Source organism: Cupressus sempervirens, chromosome 9 (assembly GCF_028749045.1).
Source record: "Cupressus sempervirens isolate cs-2001-9-10 chromosome 9, ASM2874904v1, whole genome shotgun sequence".
Classification (NCBI taxonomy): Eukaryota; Viridiplantae; Streptophyta; class Pinopsida; order Cupressales; family Cupressaceae; genus Cupressus; species Cupressus sempervirens.
In genome coordinates, this window is record NC_143126.1 from 791284382 (window position 1) to 791294925 (window position 10544).

The 10544-nt window shown below is 36.4% G+C and overlaps 1 pseudogene; it reads right to left on the reverse strand.

Annotated features, from left to right (window-relative positions):
- Window positions 1–3537: 3537 nt before the first annotated feature.
- Window positions 3538–10123, reverse strand: LOC149541089 (cell division cycle 20.2, cofactor of APC complex pseudogene; annotated as a pseudogene).
- Between the last annotated feature and the right edge of the window lie 421 nt (window positions 10124–10544).

The window sequence follows — 10544 nt, forward strand, 5'->3', positions numbered from 1 at the left end:
TCTCACATTGAGTTCAAATATTTTGCTCATATTGCATACTGAAATTTATGCAGAGGTTTTTTGTTGAGCAGGATGCATGACACATCTTGCTTAATTTGAAAACATTGCCCATCATAATAAACTCAGCCATGTTTTGTTGAAACATTGCCACCTGTTGTCACATCATTGCAGATGGATTTTGATTTGTTTGGTCCACCCTCTAAGCCATTAGCTCTTCCCACACCTAGAACTATAGTTTTACCGAATAGCACATCCACTAATGGGCTAAGCTCAACAGCTAATCTATTTGGAGATGCGAATTTTCGTTCAAATTTTACTGCTACAATTGCTCCTAGTTCTCATAATCAGCTAAATGTTGATGTTAGTTTTTTGTCATGTATAGTGGTGGTTGCTCTAAAATTTCATTTATAACCCTAAAAGCATTAAAAATCATATTCTTATCATTATTCATAAGCTAATGCTTAATAATAATTATAGCTATGCTGGTGTCAAATTTATTGGGAAGTCACCATTGGGGTTTGAATCTATTGACAATAACTTGTAAGGTATACTTGCCCACTTCTAAACAACAGACATCTATAGTTGTACATTTCAATTATTAGATAATAGTCAAAGGTAGGGAACCTACCCAGTCTGCCAGTGTTGGGATTCTAATAGTATATGCATCGTAGGAGCCTTTCTTGGAGTGATTTTTTCTAGTAGCTATATTACTCATATTGCTAAGTTTGAATTTGCTTTCTTTTTTTCTGCCTTTCTTTGCAATTTGCTGATGGTTTTCCTAATTTGCATGGAGATTACCAAAAGATGCCCATCAAGAAGTGTTGACCGCACAAGGAGGAAGAGCAACAGAGGTTGCTAATGGTATGTAAAGAGTGTAGAGGTTGCCAGTCCAATGGTAAACATTGTTGCACAATGCGTAATAACCAGCAAGTGGGGGCCATTCTAGTTGACCCACTAATTGGTCGAACCAAGATATGATGATGTTTACTATCTTGGAAAATGGGCAATAATAACTACGGAGAGTATAACATACTCAGGAGTGTTTTGTAGCTATGGTTAAATTTTGATTCACTATTTTGTATCTATGGTTAACTTTTTATTAAGCCCAAATGACTGATATATGTTTAACTAAATTCTGATGGTGTAGATGTTGCCTATTGATAGCTATAACAATGAGAGTATTTATTGAAAAGCATTTGGAAATGCAACCTCCAAAGATCTTTTTAGCAGATTGGAGTATAGTAGTTTAATTGCTTAGCCATGTAAGATACTTGTATATAAGTGACTAATTTTGAAAAACAATTAAAAAGGTTACTCTTAGATACATAAAATTGGAAAAGTTCATTTACATTATGAATAAGGAGGCTGTATGTAACCTTCTATCTGCATTCCCTTATTGTGTACATCCCTTCAAATCTTCTCTATACTACTTTTTCAGACATATACTAGTTTACCTATGCAGTAATGTTAGATAAATGTGTATAAGTTGCACACATTGATCGGCATAACAAAAATGGGTATTCGTATTTGCATAAACTTGCAAAAGTTCTTTTATATTATTAATAAGGAGGCCATATCTAAACTTTCATTTACATTTCCTTATATTTAGCATTTCTTTGTTGTTGCTGTACATCACTTTGAAGCTTCTTTATCTTACTATTTGAGGCATCTGCATTGATTTTCCCTCAGCACGCAATGTAGCTTTGACCTCGGCCCTAACCTCGAATGTCCACTCACATCTTTCATGCCTAATCCTCTTCAAGATGCTAGCTATGGTTTCATCATCTCCCATAGGATTAATTTAGGAGTAATCGTAGTCTTCACTCAGAGCGTTCCCTATCCTTACTTGTGAAGGATGGAGAGTACATTTTCTCTCTGTGTACTAGATGATGGCCATCCTTTGCCTAAATATCATATATAATAGCTAAACTTAGTACAAATACAATTACAAGTAAATGGAGGCAAAATCTACATTCATTCATAACTAATGTGAGAATGATTTCATAAACGAAAAGTAATCTTCACTATAATCCAAAATAAGGATGCTACGGATATTTAACAGTATCTACAGAAAAGCTTTGCCTATACAAAAATATACAACGAGCACATATTACAGAGCTCAGAGTTTGAACACATTTCAAATGAAATATCGTGTTTGTACAAAGGAGACACTGTGCAAATTCAAAGAGTCCCGATATGCAGGAAGAAGCCCTCATTCACAGAAGAAGCATCTCCTCAATTCTTGTTACTGGTCAGCATATCACAGTTCCATCAAGTCAAATGTAAGAGGACGGCCAATAGCTCAGGGTTAGAGTCGTACCTGGGTAAGACCAGGTTCAATTACACAAGGTACAAAATCTGAACAATCAAGCACCCAAGAAAAGCATATTAGGAGAAATCAAATGCCCAAGAAAAGCAAGTTAGGAGAACATAGGAGTAAGTAAAGTCCGAACAATCAGAAACCCATGAAAAGTAAATTAAGAAAAACAGGAACATGTAAATTTGAACAATTAGAAAGTCAAGAAAACCAAACTGGGGAAAAATAGGATTAGAAATTCACTCCATCAAGGCACGTCGGCTAGGGCTCCAATTATTTTCTGGGTATCTTTGCGAAAGCTGTAGGATAACATCGGTACTTTTTCTATGTAAATGCCTAAGAATCTATGTAAAGAAAACATCACAATGAAGAAAATATAAGAAAGTTACAGTTAACACCATTTCCTTCCTTTCAGGATCAGGATTTGGCCACCTCATAGCATTTTGTTAAGCCTGTGAGAGCATGTACATTTCAGAAAATAAATGGACAGTCCAAATCTAAAACATGACCAAAAAAGAAGCCCCTAAATGAATCTATAGATTTAATCTGCGCATACCTAACAGCCGTAATTCAGTAACGATGTTCCAAGTAAATCCAACGTTTAAGGCAGAGGTATGAGAGGCCAAATTTGAACAATGACCTAATTTCAGCTGAGGCTGGAAAGAGCTCATTCGAAACCAAAAACATGCCACAAGGAAGACAGAAACAAATTCGCACATGCGAGAATGTGAGGAAGAACTCACAGAGAGAGTTTGTGCATTGAGAAATAATGGAGGATATAATCGTTGAAAGGAGCTCCAGCTGTACAAGAAACAATCTGCTCATGTTTTTCTGGGACCACAATTTGGTTAGTTGGGGATGTTCCAGCGTGTCGTTAATGGCGGTACATAGTCTCAGTCTCCTGCCACAGCTTGAGTTGGCCTAGTGGTGGAGAACTTGTATTCTTGAAAGAGAGGTCACAAGTTCAAATCCCACTGGGGGGTAGGGTATGAACGCCTCGTTTGTAGCGCCAAGCGCCTCTCCTAAAAGAGTATTAGGTAGTCCCATATCACTGTCACCATATGTAAACCCAAAAACTATGGCATAGTGTCATAGACTATAAAACCACCTTTCCTTTTCTTTTCATAATAAAATTTCATCGGATTTATAGAAAATTATGGGAGCCCAGTCACCGCTCCAACGCTATGCTCCCCATTGCCATGCACAGTTCGTTCACGCTGTTATCCATTGCTGATGGATAATGGTCGGTGTCCGCTATCATAGCAATCCTCACGAAACGAAAGTGGTGACGCGGCGGGACGACTACTGCATTTCTTCTCGTGGGTTACGTTCTCGCCTTTCCATCGCGCTTTCACCGTTCCTTCACCGTCGGTCACTGGAATTCTTATTATTAATGTCAGAATTCAAAGATTCAAAGTACTAGAGTATAATATTTTTTTAAGAGTATAAAATAATTTATTGTTTATATTTATTTTCACTTACAATATTTTTTTTCTCTTTATTTAATTTAATTTTTAACAATTTAATTTTATTTTTAACACAAAAATGGTTTTCCCAATAATTTTTTAGTTAAATTATTATTTATTTTAAATAGTTTGATTCAAATTAAAAAATACGTTATTATTTTATTTAGCTCATTGAATATATTTTAAAAATATATTATTATTTTATTTGAATTGTGGTATAATATATTATTTATCAATCTAAATTTAAATATAAAAATTTATGATGTTTATCAATGAGTCTTAAACAATATTATTTCTTTGACCTAAAAATTAATACAATTTTTTCTTTCGAGATGTATGATTTTTTCAAATAAAGTATTAAGAACTCAATTTATTGTTTAAGAGTAAAACAATTTTATTTTTTTCTATTTAAACATATTAAATATATTAATTTTTTACTATAATAAGGTTGTTGACTCATGTTATTGTTGGAATTTAGTTGATTGTATAGTATTAAAAAAATTTATTTGGTGACATAATTAGGATCATAAAATAAATTAAATCGTTAAAAGAAACTCCCATTCACTAGTTACAAAAATAAGTAGTATAATGAAAATGATTGAAATTAAAAACTAAACCATGGACAAATATCATCTACAATTTTCTAATTCCTACGGTTTTAGTCTTATGTTACTAACGTTGTTGGAAGCAAAAGATTTGTTCTAGTTCTATTTGGCAACCTAGTGTTGTACATGGCAGGGATTTTTCAATGGAATAAAGTGGAGGCTAGGATCTTCTCTCCCCTTTCTCTACTTCGATTGGCCTCAATACTAGATTTGTGTTACTTGTAGAAATGCATAATGTAATCAATGTAAAACATTAACATATTGATAAGCCCAAGCTCACAGAAATATTCTAAGTTGTAAGCAATAAACTAGGGATTGCCCCTTTAAATTCTGTATAATAAAGGACTAAGTCTCGGGCAAGACTAGACGTTTTCTTTCCTCATTCTTCCTACTAGTGCTCGTTTGAATAGAGGACTTGTAATTTCTTTTATTTATTTAATAATATAATGAAAGGCTTCGGTCGTTTACGGATAAAAAAAAATCATCTACAATTATATCAAGCAATTGAAACATTTTCCATCTAGAGAATAAAGTCAAATAACTTAAATGATATGCAAATTTTACATATATAAAAATAATTAACATATACCTTAAGTAAAATTTTAATCCTATTAAAAATTTTAAACTAAACATTTAGATATATTTCTTTCAAACAAATAGTAAAATCATTGATTATGTGAGACCCCTCCTCTTGAACACTTATAGCAAGTCTTAAATTTTCAAATGTGCTTTCCTAGAGGAGATTAGAGTGGATTAGAACAGTGAAATGAAGTGTTAAAGTGGGTACATATTATAGTTCCTTGTGAAATTTGATACAATTGTACTCACACTTAAATTTTCCTTGTTTTAGCAACTCGATGATAATACATCTAAAAATAGTAGCTAAAAGGTTTTTGAGCATCCTTCCATTTAATCATGGCATTTTGTATTCTATCTAGGTGGGTGGGTGTGAATTCATATCCCAAGGCACTCTAGTATTTCAATCATCGTGTTATTAAACCCCCTATTAGATATCGGGTGTTGAAAAATTATGAGACTAGGTTTTAAGTTTATAATGTATTGTTATGGTCGTTATAAGTTAATTCACAAATTGATGTTGATGTAATCATGGTACCCCATGCTTCATTTATAGATAATTAAATTTAATGGTTGTTTTTAATTAGAAAAATAGGTTTTACAGGGATCCTAAAACCTAATAGTTAATACATAAAAGGCTGATAATAAGCGTGAAAGCCTAGCCAAAAAAGTATAAGTTCAAAGGCTGATAATAAGCATAAAGCCCAGCCAAAAAGTAGAGTTCTGAGCAAAGACCAGGAAAAAAGACAAGCAAAACCACGGCCTAATGCCAGAACAAAAAGCCAAAAGACAACGAGAAACAAAATAACAGGCGAGAGTTATTCCTCATTCTTTTGCTCTAGCTCTTGCATAACCTGAGCAGCCTTGAAGGCTAGTTGATTCTCCTCCACTTCCAACTGTTGCGCCCTTTGGTTCCCCTGGTCTTGATCAGGAATGGAGATATCCTTGGCAGAGTCATCCTCCGTTCTGGCTTCATCCATGTCTTTTCCTTCCTCATCTTCCTGCATTTCTCTATCTTTGATCCAGCCCATAAGAGAGATGATGTTGTTGTTAATGGAGCTTAACAAAGAGAACATCTGATTCGCAAGGTTGTGATTGTAGTTTTCTAGGTTATGTATCCTTTTTTCTACCAGACTAAGCCTGTCAGTTGAATCCATCCTTCGTTTAGCATCCATCCCTTTCCTTGTTGCCTCAATATGTTTCACGTAATCCTTGACCTCCTCCAGCTCATGGAAAAGCCATTTGATTGATCTAAAATGGTCAATCATACTATTATGAGCATTATTCAAGAGGTTCATCCCTATCTCCATGGCTCTGTCCGAAATAGCCACAATCACCGGGTCAATGAGTTCTTCCAGCTACTGTTCTTCTTGATTTTCCACGAGGATTTGGGGATTCATGGCCTCCTTGAAGATGCCCATCTTTGAAGTCTTGACATTGAAGTTTATCCACACTTTCCTCCTATCATTGGTCTACACTTCTCCTTCCGTATACCTAGCTTTCTCCTCTTTGTCAGTTTGGAGATGGACATGAGAAAGGGGCAGCACAGACACCTCCTCAAACTAAGAGCGCACTTCCTCCAAACTCTCCCTCTTGCATTTCTTCCTTCCACTTTCCTCCTTAATTTCCTCCTGCATCTCCTTAACCACCTCCTCAGAATCTAGCTCCTCCTCCTCATCACTATCTCCCTCCTCAGCCTTCTTAGGAGGCTTTTTCCCGAGATCCCTAGGGCTCTTTCTGCTAGGGGTTATGGGGGAGGGCAATTTTTTAGCTTGGTAAGTCGCTACTTTCCCCAAAGAAGAGATCCCTCCTTTCTCAGAGCTGAGGCTCTGTATTTCATCTAAGTCAGAGGAGTAACTAGAACTACTAGACTTCACATTCTTTGCCTGAGGGGGCGTGATGCTTATAGTCTAAGCCTTGAAGTGCTCGTGGATAAGCAATAGTAGCCCCTCGTGCAAAGCTGGGTTTGTGGTGGGCTTCTTTTTGAAGCTGTCCACTACCTTGCTCATTGAGGTTAATAGATAATATGGAAAGGAAATTTTGGCCTTATGCCAGAAATGATTCAAAATAACAAAGTGGTGGGTACGAGCTCTATCAAACCTAGGGTCCAAAGTAATGTACTCGATAATAGCTTTCAGAACATACCTCCACTACTTCTTCATGGAGTCGGGGACATAGTAGGTGTCAATATTTTTTAGCGCCTTCAATTCCTTCTCACTCTCCACAAAGTCCCTTACCACATTGGCCGAGAGCTTCTTATCCTTGAAGAATTTAAAACCCTTGAAAGGGATTTCAGTGATAGTTACAATCACCTCCTCTGTTATCCGGAAGTAGATACCATTCACCTTCACCCCACCATCCTTCCAGGACCCCACCATACTTTTGGTGACCTCCTGATCGAATCCATGTAGCTTCATGATATAATTGGTAACCCCACCCTCTTCAAGCTTTTCCCACACTTTCGGCCTACTTCTCCATTTCTCAAAATCTCCCACCGACTCCTTTCTACATCTCTTTCCTACCATTTTCGCACACTGCACACCCTCTTTACTCATATGCTCTTCACTCTATGACTAAAATGGACCTCCGAGAGTTAGTAATGAATAGAGAAAAATAACCCTGTTGTTGCCCCAGAAGCGATTGTGAAAAACAACCCACAAAGTGTGTCAATTAATCAATAATGGATTACTGCATTTACAATTTCCCATGCTTCTATTATGAAAAGTACCCTTATTTCTTAAAACCTTCATATTCATAATTATAGCTTGATTTTCTCTGTACTTCCTTGGATTTTATCCAAGCTTATTAGACTTTTAACGTCCACCAGCAAACAAGTTCTGGGAAGCCAAGTCATTTTTTGATCTGTGCCGACCCCTATATTTGCAAACCTGTCAGCAACCGGGTTTGCTTCCTAGAAAATATGAGTGACGTGGATTCTATTAAATTTGGCGAGGGTCACTCAAGTCTCATCAATAAGATTTGCAAACGTCCATGATGGATGTGAGTTGCCATTGATGCACTTTATAATGTTATTTGAGTCCCCTTCAAGCCAAAAATTGGGAACCCCAATTTCAAAAGCTAGTTTTACTACATTGCATGCGGTGTTGGCTTCCGCAAAATGATTTGTTTGGAATCCCAGGGGGGGAGAGAAAAAGCTGCAATACTATCTCCATTTTCATTCCTTATTGTAGTATAGCTTAGTAGGTAACCTCATGGAAATTGTTAGAAATTGGGGATAGAATTTGTATTAAGGTAAGAAGTCCTACTAGGAAAACTTAATGGTAGGTATTAAATGATAATTATGGTACACGTAGTTCTAATGGTAAACAAATTTTTCACTGTAGAATTTTCCCAACGGAGTGTGTGGCAAACCGTTCACAATAGTTGGATAGGCCCTTGGTATGCAGCCTTCCTCTAGATTTAGAGGGGCAACTCCCTCATATGATATGGATTTTGAAAAAGGATTTTCAAATAAAGAATCTAAAACTTTAAAGATCAGGAGAAAGTCATTCAGGAAAAAATGCACCACACGCCCTCACAACCTTCTTTGGTGAACAAGATTAATAACAACGGTAATCAAGAACTACGCTTGAAGGCAACCGGTATTACCAAGTACATTCATTATCATTTATAAACACTCGCATAATACCATGAGAATGTCTACTACAACACATAACAATTTTTATTTCAGTATAAGGAACACAAAACACATCTCATTTCATTTCCTTGCACCAAGAAGACAAAAGAGATTTTCAATTTTAGAGATAAAAAGTGTACATACTTTCCAAAATTTATCCCTTCAATCAAAATTTCAGCATAGTGTTCCCTTCTTTTTTTAAAACCAAAAGTCCTTTACAAAGCCCAAAAGAGCCCTTATATAGACACAGAGGTTAATAACTACCCCTCTGTGGTTAATAACTACCTCCCAAATATGTGATTTGGGTGAGGTTAATTAACCTTAACAAAATTAACCTCAAATAACAATGACCACTAATTGAAATGTATAGCTTGGAACATATCTTTAGATGGTCGAATCATTGACTTGTTGTGTTACTTGATAAGAATCCTTCATGATCATCACCAAGTTGGACATATTGAATATGGACAAAGAAATAATCTTTCACAACATCAACATCAATTGCTCATGCACTGACAGTAGTCTAAATAGTGATGCTACAATCTAGAATGAAGAAGATAAATTGTTGCTTCGCAAGAACATTTGATTTGAAGAAGGTAATTATTTATTTCACTTCTATGCTCTGAGTCCTCGTAGAAGATCCAAAGCTGTTCTTAGCTGGAGAATAGGTGGTTTTCTTTCTGGTTCTTTAGTTTTGGTATTCTTTGACGTATCAAGAGTTCCAAAGACTTTTCAAAGCCTTAGTGTTTCATCTACTCTAGCTGATGTAATAGTAGAACCAATATGGACTCTGTGCGAGATGCAACACCCTTGAAGTATGGCCAGTGAGCTCTACAATCTTTATCATGGATGATTATTTCCATAAAGTGAATTGATTGTTGCAATAGCCACATGCAAAAACTGAAGAGTTTGTGTCAATTGTCTTTAGGCATGCTCCACTGAGACTATTCCACAACTTAATTGATCGATCTGCAAGACCTGCACCAGATGCCAAAAGATTGTGCTAGAAAGTGCATCACACCAAGGCTGTAACTGAATCATTATGTCCCTCCATTTTGTGAAGATACCGATTTCTACCATTAGAGGATAACATGGTTTTGTCCTACATATGAAGCAAGTTATGGCTGCCTCCACTCGCAAGTTGCCTGCCAGATAAGGACCACTTTAATCCACACAATTCTTGCTCATGGCCTCTGTATGTCTTTACATTGAAATTACCCATACGAATATCATGAATTATTATTTTACTGTCCTCACTATTGGTTGCAAGAATAGTGTCATTCCAGGAAAGCGAGCCTACACGGTCGTGATGAATTTTCAATGATCTCAACTGTTGATGAGATGTTGAGTTCCAAATTCATACAGCATAACTTGTCAATCCAGTGGCAATATTTTTCCCATCGGGTGTCCAATTAACACTGGTTATTGGACCAACATCGTTATCCACAGTCAATAGCTCAGAGGTAATGCTCTTATTTGTATCCCATAAGTATACTGCATTGTGTTGGAACATTTGGGTCATGAGATCTGTAAAATGTGATGTCTACATTCACTGAACCTCCTCCTTCACAAAGGTATGCATTTGAAGCTTCCACATAACGATATCATCATATTGGTCTAGTGGGCAGCATACATATTTTCCAGTATTCACATATGATGCAACATTTTGTGGCTCCAACTTTAAAAGGTGATCTGCTGCATAGCTCCCTAGCTCCACATTTCTATGGCTTCTTCAACAAGACTGTTGAGAAGGTAATGATGATGAGATTCCATGGGAAAGTCAATCACTGCCACATTTATCTCCTCCTCCATATTACAAACTGAAGGTTAATGCATTGTGTCAAACAATTTGCATGCGGCATCACTCCCTGTCAAGTGAATGTCGCTAACTGGGGGAGGTCGAGCATTTGGTAAAACAATTGGTCCTTTTCTATGCTTATTTA